The 15,288-nt window shown below is 43.8% G+C and overlaps 1 pseudogene; it reads left to right on the forward strand.

Annotated features, from left to right (window-relative positions):
• Positions 1-8,817: 8,817 nt before the first annotated feature.
• On the forward strand, positions 8,818-10,220 carry LOC132386172 (muscarinic acetylcholine receptor M2-like; annotated as a pseudogene).
• Positions 10,221-15,288: the final 5,068 nt, after the last annotated feature.

The following is a 15,288-nucleotide window of genomic DNA, read 5'->3' on the forward strand; positions in this document are numbered from 1 at the left end:
CCCTTATCTTTCACGTTCTCAGTGTCCCTTATGACCCGACGATCATCGAGCTGCAATTCCAGTTCCTTATTGATTTCCATAAGGAAATGCCACTCGGTGCACCTGCTGAAGATGTCATTATCCGGGAGAAAATCACGGAATATCAACATCTCATAAAAAGAAAACACATCTGCACTGGGACCATCCGCACTATCAGAGGACGAATGAAGAATAAACTGATCAGATACTTGCTCGACAAACTTGTTCTCGATGAAGCCTCTCCATTCTCGCTAGAAATCATCTGCAGATGCTGGAAATCCGAGCAACACACACCCAAAATACTGGAGAGGCTCAGCAAATCAGGCAACATCTATACAAAATAAAATTAGTTGACGTTTCGGGCCAAAACCCTTCGGCAGGACTGCAGAAGAAAAGTTGAGGAGTAGATTTGGTTGGTGCGGAGAAGGGAGGGAGAGACGCCAGGCGATAGGTGAAACTCGGATGAAGCAAAGAGCTGGGATTTGATTGGTGAAAGGGACAGAAGACCATGGAAAAAATAAAAGAAAAAGATGGGTGAACGAAGAGCACGAGAGGGTGGGGATGGGCGGTCAAGGAGATAACATAAGTGAGGGGCAAGGGCATGGAAAATGTTGAAGTGGGAGTTTCAAAAACCGACACTCAGCTCGGAGGCTACAAAACCAGAATATAAGATGTTGTTCCTACAGCCTAAGTGTGACCTAATCCCGTCAGTTGAGGAGACTATGGATCGACAGATCGGACTAGGAAAGAGAATTAGTATTCATTTGGGTGATCCCGCTGGATCCGGCGGAAAGATCGTAGGTGTTTGGCGAACTGGTCTCGCCGTTTTACAGGAGGTCACACCGGAAGCAAGGTACAGAGTGTCGCCTGATCTGAAAGGACAGTTTGGGGCCCTAATTGATAGGGCTAGCTGTAGCACTTGTTTTTCATACAATGATAAGTGCCGGGAGGGAGATCAGTGCTGCAGAGAAATACCTCAAGAACGTGAGAGCAGCTTTAATCTTAATCACCCTCACGGTCCCGGGAGTAGCCTCCTCTCTAAATCACAATTCAAATGTTCAGTTTAACAAAAGCTGAAAGCCCTCGAAAGTTCCGTTCGTAAACGCACTCACAGGCCTCTGAATTGCCTCCTGTCTCGCTCCCGATTTGATTGGGCCATCGGAAAAGTAAACACGCATATATAACTCCATAGGAATCATGTCGGCCTCATGGAAACATCGTTGTGATAAAACCTCTGAGCTCAGAGCAGTTCATTTATTAAGGGTGGGAAATGGAACTGGAAATGAATCTAGCGGCTGCATCTGGAATTTAATTTCCTGTCCTCGCCATTTCTAAATCCTGGTACAGGAAGACTATTTATGAAAAGGTAACAATGAAGAATCCCCGGCAATTTTTTTAATGCTCACCAGTACCCGTGAAGACTTTGGGGAGGATAAAAATCTGACGGCGAGAGGCTGCGGGAGAGAGAGACGGCAAAGAAAGACGAGAAGAGTAGGAGGGAGTGACACAAGGGGAGCATGAAGGGAAGACGGTGAGAGTTCGTGGCGGAGAGAATAGAAGAAGAGTAGCGCAATCGGCTGAGTGGGACGGGGAGAGAATGATGCTGGAGAGCGCGGCAGGGTGACTGAGAATCGGGGAGAGAGCCGTGAGGAAGACGGGTAATGCAACTGGAAGAAAGAGAAAGGGGAGATGGGTAGAAAAATCGAGGAGAATAGGAGGGAGAGAGACTAGGGGAGCCTGAATGGCAGACATTGAGATATCGAAGGGGAGAGAATGGAATAGAGTGGGATAATGGGCTGAGAGGGACGGTGAGAGAGCGATGCTGTAGAGAGTGGCTGGGAGAATGAGGATCCGGGAGAGAGACATGAGGAAGACGGGGAAGGAAACTGGAAGAGAAGAGACAGGGGAGAGAGAGACGGGGAGAGCGAGATTGCGGTGAGTGGAAATAGGGGAAGAGACACTGAGGACAGCGCGAGACACGGGCGAGAGTGAGAGAGACTGGGGAGAGCGAAACCGATTTGGGAGAGCGAGAGGGAAAGGGAGAGAGATTTTGAGCAGACAGGGACACCAGGGGGAGAGGTAATGGAGTACAACTGAGAGAAAGAGAGAGTAGGAGCGAAGAGAGTCTGTGTGGAGAGCGATCCAGAGGGGAGGGCGAAAGTGGCAGAGACCATTGGGAGCGAAAGACCGTGATTGGGGTCCCGGAAGATTGACTGTAGGAAGAGGGGGAGAGAGAGAGTGATTGTTTTAGAAATTGTCCCTATCCCCTAGCGCACTATGGGTGTGCTGACCATGATGACAGTTTGTTGCTGCATGTTTGCCTGAATGTGTGTCGGTCGCCTCATTGATTAAATCCCCGAAGGTTTTAACCACCTTACTGCTCTTTGACCTAAAGTCTCCTCCTCCTTGTTATCCATACGTCTGAGAATATTGGCATACCAAATTCCTGATATAATTCGCTCTATCATTCTCTCTCTTGCTCTCACTCGCCTGCTGTCCATCACTTCGGTTCTCTGCTGCGCTCCCTCCCGGCGCTCCATCACCGCTCAATTGCTGACAGCAGTCATAAAGGTAAGTGCCTTTCCGGTATCGTGCTGGATGTTGTGAAGCCGTGCACCCTCCCGCTCTGGCAGCGGCTGTAGCAGTATCTGTATTCTTACCGTACGGTGTTTTGTGTTCTAAAGCTCAGTTTAAGTTCTCTAGCTGGAAGACAGTTGAAGGTGGCAGAGGGAATGAGAACCCATAGGTAGTGAAGGAGGAGAAAAAGAGCGTGTACGTAACGACAGGTCACGACAGGAGCAGGAGTGTTTCATGCAGACGATATTATACTCGGGGATCAGGCAGTGCTGTCAAAACTGAGAAATCGGTGTAACAGGCTCTCCTAAACTTTCAATTTAATAAGAGAGGGAGGGTTTATGCAAAGGAAAATTCTATGGGAAAGAATAAACAGAGGCGGACACCATTCATCAGGAACTTCAGTTTGTGTGTTTTGTTTTTGGACTTCGAGGATCTAAGAGATTTTCTCATGTTTACTTTGTATTTCTGTTCAGCACATTGTTTGTTTTCTAACTCTCTTCATAAAAATCCGATTCAACGGGCATTTCACCGCATTCTTCAGTTCCTCTCTGAATTTGCTCTGAGTCAGTCCGCAAATACAAGTGTTGGTGCAGGAACGGAGAACCTGCAGCATCGCGGAAATCTCTTCTGCGATGTAACAGGGGTCCGGGACAGAATAAACATATCTCATTGAAATTAGTTGATAGATATAAAATACCACCCTTGTTACCCACAACAAGATGAAACTACCGGATATGCTGAAGAGCAAAACGATGGATTTGCGACGGTTCACTATCTCCCGGCCCCTGTCAGCCTCTCCACTGTTTTGTCCCCGGAGCCCCTTGCGGGCTCGACTGGCCGCTAGAATCCGCCTGACTGTCAGTATATTGAACAGCAAAATCAGAAAGAATGGAACACAAGGGGTTAAAATGCGGTAAAACAATTCAAAAGCGGTCCATGCGGGATCGTTTTCGAAACTCGATGTAAGAGCACAATACCAGGGAACGCCATCAATTAATTCTCTACGCTCGTATACAAAGTACCAGGGAACGCTCTCCAAACAGGCCAGCGCACTCACTGTCCCGATAACCACAGCCGCCGTTCTCTCGGTGCAATATTTTGTTTTCAGCTTCTCACAGCAAATAGCCACAAATCTATCGACGGTAAAAGCGACAGTCAGCCAGACAGAAGTGGCAGTGCTTGCAAATACCAGCCATCCACCGAGACTGCACACAGGAGTCATGAAAAGGAATGATCGGGGAAAATAAAACGATGCAGTCCACCCCAGCAGCGGATCTGAGATAACGACCAGGAGATCGGCCACTGTCATTCCCACCAGGTAGCGAGTGACACATTTGGAGAGACCGCACCTTCCTCGGGACAGGATCACAATCGCCATCAAGTTCGCTGGATGAGAGAGAGAGAACAGCAAGTTGAGAAAAAGAACTCCTCATATTTGCTAAATTGTTACTACCAAAAGGTAGTTTTATTGTTGCACCTAGCTCAGACAACCGTTCAAGTGCAACTGCAGGCAATCAATTCGTTTAGTGTCAACGGGCTGTGCAAACCCAGTATTCCCAAATACAGGGCAGCTGCTACAAGACCAAAGCACGGAAACCAGAACATCAAATTATTGAATACAAACACCAGGAAGAACGCTATCTAACCCGTTCAGTTCCACAGATGTTGGCCGATTCGCTAAATTCTTGCAGCAGTTTGTTTTCGATCCGGATGCCATAATACACATCCCCGGTGTTTCCATTCCATTCCTGAAATGCAGAACACCAGGACTGGACAGGTGACAGTGAAAACCAGCGACAGAAACGATCACAATATTATAATTAAAATTCAATTCCCATCAACGGCAGGAGACACTGCGGCCTACCGGGAATTCCAAATGCTGAAATAAAAGGACAGTAGATTTCCTCTGTCTGCCAGATGAGAGAACAATCCATTTCAGTGAAAATGTATGAATTCTGTTACTCCCGACTCCACAGCTCGGGCAGACACTTTGAGCTGATTTCGTCAAAACGGCCCTGGTTTATACAAAGTATCGGTCTCCTGAGATATGGTTGCATCCCTGACTAACTTTCTTAGTTACAGCTTCTTGAACAAACATTTTTATTCAAAATTATTGTCTCTGATGTAAGTATTCCGCCGATCGAAGACAACTGCACCAAAAATGCTTGGGCGTTATATAAGCAGTGATTCATCTGGAGGAAATAATGCGGCAGCTCTAATGACAAAGACTGTCTTCATCACAGACCAGTCACATTTACAGATTTTAGGGATTTGCTGACTAATTGTACATCTGTAAACGAGGTGCACCGACACCGCCCAACCGACAACGAACTTCTGCCCCTGCAGTTTCCCATTTTGAACTGCCTTTCAATGCTTCAACACCTTCCTGGCCAAACACCAACATGTACACACACACACACACACACACACACACACACACACACACACACACACACCCACACACAAATGCTCGCGCGCGCGCAAGCGAAACACAGATACGAACAGAGATATAATAGACAGATCAACGTCGTGTTAGCAACGGACAAATGAACACGTTGCTGATGTAGAAAAAATACGAAAACATCTGCAGATGCTGTAAATTTAAAGCAACACACACGATGTTCTGGTAAATCTCTGCTGAGTTCATCCAGCATTTTGTGATTTTGCTGATGTAAAATAATTGTATACACTTCACAAATCTGTCAGAGGTGTAACGAAAACTGAGAAAAAATGTTTCATGCAGCAAATAACTGAGCATACCGGAAACTAATTAAAATTAGTCTCCCTCAGTATAAGAAACATCCTCTCCCAATCTCTCTCTAGCTGTTCAATATTCGATAGGTTTCAATGAGATTCCCCTTCATTCTTCTGAACTAAATTGAGTACAGGCCCAGCACCATCAAATTCTCCTCATTGATAAACATTTATTCCCATGGATCTCTATAGACCCTCTCCAATGCCAGCACATCTTTTCTTAGATAAGGGGCCCAAATCTGCTCACAGTGCTCCAAGTGTGGTCTGACCAATGGTTATAATGCCCCAGGATTACATCCTTGCTCTTATATTATAGTTCTCTTGAAATGAAAGCGACCACTGACTCAGCCCCCAGGTTAACCATTAGATAACCCTGAACAAGGAGTCCCAACTTCCTTTGCACCTCTGATTGTTCAATTTTCTCTCCATTTAGAAAATAGTCTATGCCTTTAATCCTTCTACCAAAGTGCATGACTATTTATACACTTCCGTACACTATATTCCATCTTCTCATGTTCCCAGTCTGTCTAAGCCTTCGACAGATTTTATCTTCCTGAACGCTACCTGCCCCTCCAACTCTTTTTGTGTAATACTGAAACTTGGCATAAAGCCATCAATTCAGTCAGCCATATCATTGACGTATAACGTGAAAAGTATCGACTCCGACAAAGACCTCTGTGGAACACTGCTAATTGACTGCAGCAAACCAGAAAAGTCCCCTTATTCTCACTCCTTCTCTTCTGCCAGTTAGCCAACCTTCTATCTATGCTAGTATCTTTCCTCTAGTGCCGTGGGCTGTTAATTTTCTAAGCAGACTCATGTGCGGCACCTTGTCAAAGCCCTTCTGAAACTCCTAGTAATCAACATCCACAGATTTTCTGTTGTCTATCCTGCTTGTGATTTCCTCAAAGAATTCCAACAGATTGGTTAAGCATGATTTCCTCTGAAGGAAACCACTCTGATTTTGCCTGCTTTATCATGTGCCTCCAACTACACCAAAACCTCATCCTTAATAAGAATTCCAGCACCTCCAACTACTGAAGTCAGGATGATTGGCTAATAATTCTCTTTCTTTTGCTTTAAAGTGTGGAGTGACATTTGCATTTTTGCAATCTTCCAGAGCCATTGTAGAACCTAATGATTATTAAAAGATCATGACTCATACCTCTACAGCCTCCTCTGCTACCTTTTTCAGAACCTGAGAGTGTAGTCCATCCGGTCCTGGTGACTTATCTAACATTCAACATTTCAACTTCCAAAGCACCTTCTCCTTAGTAATAACAACAACACTCAATTATGCTCCCAATATTTTTGGATTTTTGGCATACTGCTAGTGTCTTCTACAGTGCAAACAGACAGAAAATACGTATTAAGTTTGTCTGCCATTTCTTTTCCCGCATTACTACCTCTCCAGCGGAATTTTCCAGTGGTCCGATGTCCACTCTCGTCTCTCCTTTACTTTTTATATTTCTGAAAAAATAGTTTTGGCATCAGCACATTATTGGCTAACTTATGTTCATATTTCATCAATTCATTCATTCTGACTTTTAGTTGCGTATTGTTAGATTTTAATAACTTCGCAATCCTCCAAATTCCCACAATTTTTGCTGTATATTATGTTATCATTTCACTCTATGCCGTCTTTGACTTCGGTTGTCAGCCACAGTTAACTTCAGAATACTTGGGGATGAATCTATCCTTCGCCTTCTGAATTGCTCCCAGATACACCGGCCATTGCTGTTCTGCTCTAATCCCTGGTACTGTCCTCTTCCAATTAAACTTGTCCAGCTCCTCTCTCATGCTTCTGTTACAGTATTCGTTTTTTTCCACTGAAATACTAATATATCCGACTTTATTTTCTCCCTCCCAATCTGCAGTTTTAATTTATCATATTACGATACCTGTCTCCTTTACCTAAAACTTCCTAATGAAATCTGGTTGACAGCACAACACTCAATCCAGAATTGCTTTTCACCTTGTGTCCTCAACCACAACAGGTTCCAGAAACCCAGCTTGAACGCTTTCTACAAATTCCATCTCTTGGAGTTCGGCCCCAACCTGAATTTCTCAATCTACCTGCATATTGAAATAGCCCATGACTATTGTAACATTTCCATTTTTATATGCCTCTTCTGTCTGCTGTTGTAATTTGTACCCCACATCTAGGCCACTGTTCAAAGTGCTGGATATAACTCCCATCAGGGTTCGTTCCCCTTGCAGTTTCTTAACTCTACCCACAAGGAGACTCCATCTTCCAATCCAATGTGTCCTATTTCAAAGGATCTGATTTCATTTTTTTACTAACAAAGCCACTCCAGTCTCTCTGCCTACCTGTATGTCCTTTCCTTACAATGCATTTTTGACGTTAATCTCCCAAACATGAATTTCTTTCATTCACGATTCAGTGATGCCCATAATGTCATAACGGTAATCTCTACCTTATTCCATAAACTCTACAGTGTGCCTTCAGATGTGATACCTTCAGACATATATTCCATACCGTCTACGATTTTGCCACCATGTTAGACTTCAACTCATCCCAGTGGCTGCAATTTTGCCCTATCATCTGCCTGCCCTTCCTCACAGTCTCAATACACTCTGCATCTACTTGCATATCATCTACCCCGTCTTCAGATCTATAATTCCTGCTTCCTTCCTCCCTGCCTAATTAGTTTAAACCATCCCCCACAGACCCAGCAAACATGTCCACAGGATATTGGTGCCCCTTGGCTTCAGGTGTCAACTATCCTTTTGTACAAGTCATAACCTCCCCTCTTAGGCTATTAGTTTCAAGAAAATTAGACCATCATTGTTTAACGTTCTCATGGGTTTCCTAACTAGAGGAAATCAACAGTGTTTAACCACCATTAACACGGATCTCTAGCAGTCTGTTTTGAAACACATGCTGTTGATCTGACGTAACTCAATCCAAGATTCTTCTCTCCTTCAAGGACTTTGCTTCATTTCTACTTCTGACTGCAAGTTTATTCGATTGGGTGTTTGTTCCTCCTGTAGGAGAGGAATGATCCTGTGCATGTTTTTCTTGCGTCATTTCTGGGATTTCTCTTGTTCATATAGTTTTTCGTTTTGAAGCACGTGCACATAAGGGAACAAAAGGGTCAGGGGTTTCCCAACATTTTAAGTGCATAAAGGTGGACCAATCCAATGAAATCATGTTTGCATTGTCGGGTATCAACATCTTCATTCAGTTAGGTAATAGTATTTAGCTATTAACTATTAATTCATAATTACGTACGTAATGTTGTACGTACAAAACGTGATCTCTGTGATTTCTGTTTAAAAATTAATCCCTCAGAAATAATCTTTTTTTTAACAACGGATGGTCTTCTGTGTTCTTCCTGGTGAGGCTTCAATTAGAAATCCTTAATTGCTTGTTTGCTAATATTTTCTCCTTTTTCTACTATTTTCTACGTTCAGGCCACTTCAATGCTAACTCAGAGGGAAAGGATGGCTAACTTAACACAGACAAATTCATCTCTCAGCAACCTAACATACATTGAAAGAGGGAGCGCTTACAAAACTGTTGAAGTAATCTTCATTGTGATTGTAACATTATCTTTGAGTCTGGTGACCATTATCGGAAACATTCTGGTTATGCTTTCTATCAAAGTAAACAGACAGTTACAAACAATTAACAACTATTTCATTTTCAGCTTAGCCTGTGCCGATTTGATTATTGGTGTGTTCTCCATGAACCTTTACACCATTTACATCGTCTATGGCTACTGGCCTATGGGCCCAGTGGTGTGTGATTTATGGCTGGCTCTAGATTATGTTGTTAGTTATGCATCTGTCATGAACCTTCTTATCATCAGCTTTGACCGATATTCCTGTGTGACAAAGCCTCTCAGCTACCCTGTGAAGAGAACCACGAAGATGGCACGGATGATGATTGCAGCTGCTTGGGTGCTGTCATTTATCCTGTGGGCTCCTGCCATTCTCTTCTGGCAGTTCATTGTAGGTGGACGGACAGTTAAAGTAGGTGAGTGTCATATACAGTTCTTCTCAAATCCAGTTGTCACTTTTGGTACTGGAATAGCAGCCTTCTATCTACCAGTTATTACCATGACGATTCTGTATGTGCACATATCCCGTGCTAGCAAGAGTCCGGTCAAGAAGGATAAGAAAGAGCCAGAGTCAAACAAAGGTACCATTTCTCTCAGGCTAGTGCGAGGCAAAAGAATGAAATCGAATAATAACAACATTTCAAGTGTACCTGATGAGATGCGGAATGTCAAAACACAGAACGGCAAGGCAGCTGGTGAAGTAATGACGGATTATTGTGGCCAAGGAGAGGAAAAGGGGGTCTCAAATGACTCGACTTTCCTCAGTGTCGTCCCTTCCATCCAGACGGAGGAAAGAACGATTGATGAGAGCTCAAACATCTCCAGTGAGCAAAGGCATTTGAGCAATGGCAGCTCCAAGCTCTCCAGCATAAAGGTTGTCACGAAATCCCAAAAGAGTGACTACTGTGCTACCACAATTGAAATGGTGTCAGAAAACAGCAGCAAGAATGGTAAAGACAGAGAGCTCGCGCAGCCCACAAGATGGCAAAGACCCCTGCTGAGAAAAAGAAGGGAGCTGCAACCCGGGAGAATAAGGTGACCAGGACCGTCTTGACCGTCTTGCAGGCATTTATCATCACCTGTACCCCATACAATGTCATGGTACTCATTAACACGTTATGTTCAGTCTGTGTCCCTAACACAGTATGGTCTATTGGATACTGGCTCTGTTACATCAACAGTACTCTGAACCCAGCCTCCTATGCACTATGCAATGCTACCTTCAAGAAAACCTTGAAACATCTTCTCTTCTGTCAATATAAAAACATTGGTGCAATAAGATAAATTCAACAAAAAGATCGTCTCCATGAACATTTTATACATGTTACAGATGAATCTCATAATGTTTATCATAAATGTATGAAAGTAAAATGTTCAACTCGCCAGTAATGGCTGAAATAGATATTATCTTTGATATGGTGAAAGCATACTTCAGTTATGGACAATGAATTTCTAATCTTTGTTTATATGAAAAGTGTGCTGATTATTATAATGTTTCTGTTTGAAATCGGAAATGAATCTGCCCAAATTTCAAATATAGTGCATTTCAGTTAATCGGGGGATACTGGGAATTGGACATTCTGGCCTGATTAAGTGATTGCCCCAATGAGCCGATGTTTCCTGGAAATATTTAACAGGGTATAAAAAAATGACAAGCTACCATTTAATTAAGTAACAAACTATGTATTTAAAGGAAGTACAGAATTAATTAGAACACAACCAAAATCACTACAGTACATAAAACTGTATTATTTTCTAATTATTATGCTTTAATTTAATAAGCGTACACTGACATGTTCTTTTGATTGACTGTATATAAACAAAATCATCAGAGACACCAAGTGCGGAGAGTGGACAGCTTTCAAACAGTGCTGGCGATGATTGGAACCTCCAAATCCTCATTTCAATTGGAACATTCAAGATGATTGCTGATACCTTTAAATTAATCATAGTACCTAACTAGATGAAGTATTGAAATTGTTTCATTTCACCCCAACCGTTTCTGGCATCCGCAAGCCTGCATGCTTGAAACCGCAATGAGTAAAACAGTTCCAGTTTGTCTTACTGTTTATCACTTGCCTGCGATCAATGACAAAAATCACTTCTTTTTGAAAACGAGCACACAAGTGATGGCATTTACAACGGTTGTTTTAATTAAAGCGTAGTGTATAATGGTTACATAGCATGCATGTGACTCACACTAGTTAGAACCTGTTTGGCAACAGATTCCTTTCACAATTAAGTGGCGTAGGTTTCCAAATAAATTCCATTTTTTTTTCATTTTTTTTTATTAAGTATTGTCCGAAATAAGCGGCTGCCCCAATTAACCAATGGCAATTAACCATTTGCCTGAATTATAAACTTCAGCATAGGCACATTTAAGGGGTAATGTTCATTTTTATAATATTACTCAGTATCAAAAATTGTTTTTTGTCCGTCTAATAATTTTGTGTTTCTAATGGATTCATACTTCATTACCTTTTAGTTTGTAGTTCTAATCGGTTGCTTCGAAACTTAAACACTTGTATAAGGGGGGCGTTGGTGGCGGACCCAAATGCAAGGCACAGCCACTGAGGGACTAGGAACAGGGCTAGGTGTGTCAAGGAAGCAAGGAAAGTCAGGAATAAATGACACTTGATATTGACACAGGGCTTAGACGTGACTAGGATTCGGAGCCTAGGACTTGGACTAGGGACAAGGAACCCGGACGTGGAACTATGAACTTGTAGCCTTGGTTAGGACTCCCAGCCGGAGACTCGACAGGGAAACGAAACCTGGGTCTTGTCTCGGGCTTGGACCCCGGATCTAGGCGAGGACAAGACGCGGCCTCAGGTCGTGGCGTGGTTAACGGACTGGACATGAGACTCCAGGACAGGACGGGGGAACTCCAGCACCGGGCTGGGGGAGGTAGCCCTGGGCTGCGCGAGGTATAAGGACAGGACGAGGCACATGGACAGGACAAGGGACGAGGGACCTCTACCACCGATCTGGGCGAAGTACCCCTCGGCTGGGCGAGGCAAACTACGGGATGAGGCTCATGGACAGGTCGAGAACATGCAGCGGCCACATTGCGAGCACCGGACGCAGTATGTCACACCAGTCGACTCACAGATGAAGTGTCGCCTCACCTGGAAGGACGTCTGGGGCCCTGAATGATGGCGATGGAGGAGGTGTAAGGGCACGTGTAGCACTTGTTCTGCTTAAAAGGATAAGTGCCTGGAGGGAGATCGGTGGGAAGGGACGGGTGGCATGAATGATGAATGGACAAGGGAGTCGCGTAGGGAGGGATCTCTGCAGAAAACAGAAACTGGGTGGGGGGGGGTGGAGATGTGCTTGATGGTGGGATGCTTCCAGTGTGGCCTTTTATACATTAGTGAGAAATGACGCAGACTGGGAGACCGTTTCACTGAACACCAACGCTCTGTCCGCCAAAGGAAGTAAGATCTCGCAGTGGCCATACATTTATTTCCACTTCCCATTCCCATTCTGATATGTCTATCCACGCCATCCTCTACTGTCAAGATGAGGCCACACTCAGGTTGGAGGAACAACACCTTATTTTCCATCAGGGTAGTCTCCAACTTGATGTCATGAAGATTGACTTCTCTTACATCGTTAATGCCCCTCCTTCCCTTTTTACCCCATCCCTTATTCATTCATTCATTCGTTAATCTATCTATCTACTTAATTATCTATCTATCCATCTATCTATCTATTCATTTATTTGTTTGTTTATTCATTTGTTCCCCCCTTTTACTTTCTCTCCTTTCTTTCTCGTTGTCCCTCAAACAATATTCCCTGCCTGCTCTCCATCTTCCTCGGGAGCTCCACTCCCCCTTTCTTTCTTCCCAGCCTCCCGTCCCACGAGCCTCTCCCTTCTAGAGCCTGGTATCCCTTTTGCCAATCAACTTTCCAGCTCTGAGCTTTATCACCTCCCCATCCTTTCTTCTCCTATCATGTCGGAACTCTCCTCCCACTCCCTCTTTCAAATCTCTCACTATCCCCTCTTTCAGTTAGCCCTGACGAAGGATCTCGTCCCGAAACGCCGACTATGCCTCTCCGTATTGATGCTGCCTAGTCAGCTGCGTTCCACCGGCATTTTTTATGTGTTACTTCAATTTCCAACATCTGCAGATTTCCACGTGTTTGCGTCAGATATCCTTTGTGCACCACTGTCGCATTAACCATCGTGCCATTGTTCACTGTCTGTCAACCAGGTTCATAACTAGCGTCCATACACTCAGTAGTCCAGTTGAACATATATTAAGTCTTGAATCTATTGTTCAAAGGTTGCACGCAATTCAACAATGATAGACAAAGTATTCAGTTAGTCTTGTCGAAAGCAGAATAATTCATTCCCTCACATTCTATCCGGGATATTAGACAGGGAGCAGTAGTTAGAATGGCTGTGACATTGCATCACATGTCCTCACAGAGTGGTGCTGCTTCATGTTAGTGGGAATAACCTATTGGGTCAATGGTTAATCCTCGGCTGAGTGCCGAACCCTTCTCGAATTCTACTTCTCACTTAATCCACACTGTCTCCTGTTTTACCAAATGCATAACTATTTTACCAATTGTTAAACAGAAAAATGCATCTTTTGCATTCGCCCGTGTCCCTCAAAACTTTGCTACTGTTGTGGGGACCATTTCAGCTGGCCACGAATCGCACTCTAGCAAAGTGGTGATGGAAAGGAATTTAAATGACGGCACCGATTCACTTAGTCTGTAATGAAATCGAGTACATTATTTAGAGATGGGCTCAGCGGTGTACCTTTGCATGTGGAGTGTCTCTGGACATGCAGCCTGTACCTTCTGCTGGGGATGTACGAATAATTCAGTAGATCACAGAAAGGTTCGAGAAAAGAGGAGTTATGTAAGGACTTTCGCGGATAAGAAGGTTAAAAAAGTGAAATTCTTGATTCCTGAAACCATGTGAGCAATGTCAAAGAGCATGGAGGAATCTACATTACTCTTGCAAAGAGATTAGAGCCATCCACCGCTTCACAGAAGTGCTGAATAACTTCATTTTGGGTTGAAGACCCAGTGCCTTGCAGATGATATCTCGAATCCTGATACAGCAGAGGCAAACTCCAACCAAGTGTACGTGTGTTGATGTGGGCGCTCCCATTTGCACTGTCTAAACTCAGGATATGGCCAGTATGGTGGGGAGAATAATGTTCAAAAGTAATGACAGGATGTTGTAACAATACATCAATCTTATCTCGTTCACATGGCTAGGGGTAGCTGGACTGTCATGTGGAGGGAGCAGCAGTGGCATTGTCAGTAAAGACTGCATTCGTTATCCCACCATTGTCATTCTGCCAGTTGTCCTGTATGGGAAAGGATATCCAAGCGTCACATGATAATCAGGAGCCCTTCTCATCAGAAACGATGCCAATCTTGAAAGGAGAGTACAGCTCAGAGACAGCCTTATAGACTCACAATTGCACACCAAAGCCATTTGCAGTCTCCTTCACTAAAGTTCCTCACATTCAGCACAGCTGAATGGAAGGTTCAGAGGTCGAAATTAATGTCAGAGAAATGTATACAATATACATCCTGAACTGCTTTATGTTAGCAAAAATCCACCAAAACAAAGAAGTGCCCCAAAGAATGAATGAAAGTTAAACATCAAAACCATGAAGTCCCCCTGCCGTGCATAAGCAGTTGCAAGCAATAATCCCCCCTCTCCCACCGACAAAAGAAGCAAGCATCGGCATCGGCACCAAGCAGTCAAGTGTGAGCAAAGCCATAGCAAACTGACTTGCAGTTACCCCAAAGACCTGGACTTTCACCCAGTCTTTGACATACCACAGGTTCTCTCTCTCCCTAATAAGGAAGAGGGAGGTGTCTCCATCAGCAGACAAATGCATTTCCTTCCTCACACTCTATTCAGTCTCCACTTAAGTGCGTCTGTATTATTTATTTAAGACACCTTCTGTCATGGCAATTTTGATTTCTACCTTCTTACCTATCTTTGGATAAGTAAGTTATATAGTTATGGTGACTAACTTGTGTTGTTGGCCTCTGTCTGCTCCTGCTGACCAATGGAGTTATTCTGTCGTTATCCACTTAGGTAAAGACACTAAGGGTGAAAAAGTGTTCTTATTCCACTTGCCAAGATTGGATTGATAAAACCGGTTTGGAATATTTATTTTGTGTTGGCTTGTATTTCATTTTGCAGCTAAATACGTTTTTGCAGAATAGTGAATTAGGATGTGTTTTACTGCTGCAGTTGGATGAATTGGTCCTGAAATGCATGAGCATTCAACCTCGCCAAGCATGCTGTTTCTGTTTCTCTTTCTTCTTCTTCCCTTTCTGATTCTGAACCCCTACCCCACACCCCCAA

Source organism: Hypanus sabinus, unplaced genomic scaffold (assembly GCF_030144855.1).
Source record: "Hypanus sabinus isolate sHypSab1 unplaced genomic scaffold, sHypSab1.hap1 scaffold_105, whole genome shotgun sequence".
NCBI classification, from domain to species: Eukaryota; Metazoa; Chordata; class Chondrichthyes; order Myliobatiformes; family Dasyatidae; genus Hypanus; species Hypanus sabinus.